General features: G+C 44.3%; 1 pseudogene; it reads right to left on the bottom strand.

Annotated features, from left to right (window-relative positions):
- Positions 1-207: 207 nt before the first annotated feature.
- Positions 208-1,264, bottom strand: LOC104863092 (annotated as a pseudogene).
- Between the last annotated feature and the right edge of the window lie 866 nt (positions 1,265-2,130).

Here is a 2,130-nt window from a genome sequence, read left to right as displayed (position 1 = left end):
GGGAGGAGAAGGAGGAGGAGGAGGAGGAGGAGGAGGAGAAGAGGATTTCTGAAGTCAATTCTCCCTCCCTCAGTGGGGTTTTCTTAACCAAATAGCCTTCACTGTCTCTGACCTAATGTTTTCTGAATTTGTTTTCGATCGAAGTTTGCTTGGCTCAGGTCTCCCAGGTTCTTGCTGAGGTGACTGACTATTTAATTTCTCTCGTCTTTATTCTGGAGAGGAGGAAACCTCCTCCTCATCTTCCTCGTCTTCATCGTTGAACAAGCAGAGGGTCTCGCCTCGGGACTCAGAGCAGTGAGAGGCCGCACTGCTGGACTGGGACTGCTTGGGGCCAGGAGTTGCCTGGTTGATAAGGCCGCTTCAACACCCAGCAGAACCTTTGGTTTACACTTGGTTGGGGTTAGCTTGCACCGGTGGACAAGTCTAAGTTTGATCTGATTGGGTAGGGTTCAAAAGTAGTCCCTGATTTAGCCCAGGAGGTCCTGTGGAGAGAGCTGCTACATAACTTTCTAAAGCCTCCGGTCCCAGCCATTTAGTGTTTCAGGGCCTCCAGAGAGCATTTGCTTGACTCCAGGCCGAGGGACACTCCCATCAGAGTCAGTACTTCTGCGTCATCGGATCTCCAAGGTGTCCTCAAAATTAAAAAGATGTTCCGACTCCGCTGGAGTGCTGCGACCGCTCACTGTCTTTCTGCTCAGATTGGTGATTATCAACAGCTGCTGAATGGTGCAGTTCAGCACTGGAGGCCCTGGTTTTGCTGTTTGTTTTGTCAGTTTCGCTGTACCAGGCTTTTGAAAGCAATTCCCTGTAGAAGTTCTTGCAGCTGGGCCCGCTTCTGCTTTAGCTGTCCTGCCTGCCTCCGTTTCTCTAGCTCCAGGTTTTGACATTCCCGACCAATCCATTTGATTTCTTTTCTTTTTTCCTTTGAGATTATGGCCATCGCCATTAGCACATTTAAAGCATCGTAAACTCTTCTCCTAATTGTCTTTTGATCATAAGCTTGCAAATCAGCTGCCAAATGATTATCTGAATGGGAGCACTCTGATACCAGTTCATCAGCTACTTCATATGATGTTTCGGCTGAACTGTCTCACGCTTTCACTGAAGAATGTCTCAATCCTTTTCCATTTTTATTTCCTATTTTGCTTCATTTACTTTCTGAAAAATCAGATTCTATAAATTCTCCAGCCCGTTTTCTGTCACGGGGAACCCAGCTCGTCGCTTCTGCTGTGTGTGTCTGACTGACCATTGCTGGTGCAGCAGTGCATGGGCTCCGGATCAGAACACTTCCTGAACTGGCGAGCCTTTGTGGTGAGCTTATAATGGTTCCGGAGAATGAGGCTAAACATCAGCAGATTCAGCGTTTGACGAGGGTTAGCTCTCTGCTTTCAAGATGGTGCCTTCCGGCTGTGTCCTCCCACTGCCAAAGCCAGCGACTGACTATTTAAAAGCTCCACACTATGTTAGCACAATAACAACTATTGACTTAGGTTTACTCTGAGGGGCATTTGTGTTTCCCCTTAGGATTCATGGAGGTAAATGTTGTATTTTGAGTGATAGGAGAAGTTAAGGAAATTCAGTGAAAGAAATTTTAGGATAAATGATTAAAGGCATTTTCAAAAACTCCTAAATGGACGGTTGAGGAATTGTGAGGTATCTACGGTGACTCCAGAAAACAGCTTGGTGCTGGGCATTTGAGAGTGGTAGGGTGTGTAATGGGGAAAGACTATGGTATTCTATTTTAAAGTAAACTTTTATATTTAGAAAGTAGAAGTATTATTTTCTATATGATCATAGAAAACAATGTTCTACAAAATTTCCTAGGAGATTTGATGATTCTGAACCTTGAGAATTCCTACATTCCCACATGACCAAGTGGGTGGGAAGTAGGTATATCAGGACCTTGAAGGAAAAGTTGTTAACTACTCATGTTTGCCACACTGGATTTTATGAAGAAACACAGGATAAGGAAGAATGAATAAGCTTTGGAGACACAAACTTAAAAATTAGAATTTTTATTCAGTTCTCACTAAGTTGGATGATCTTGCACAGGTCACTGAATTTCTCTACATCAGTTTTCCTATCTGTAAAATAGCACTGATTTTGGTATCCACCCTGCAGGGAGTTGGA

This window comes from Fukomys damarensis, unplaced genomic scaffold (assembly GCF_012274545.1).
Source record: "Fukomys damarensis isolate Sample0158 unplaced genomic scaffold, DMR_v1.0_HiC HiC_scaffold_34559, whole genome shotgun sequence".
NCBI lineage: Eukaryota > Metazoa > Chordata > Mammalia > Rodentia > Bathyergidae > Fukomys > Fukomys damarensis.
The sequence above is the reverse complement of the archived record's forward strand: the minus strand, read 5'-3'. Positions and strand labels throughout refer to the sequence as shown.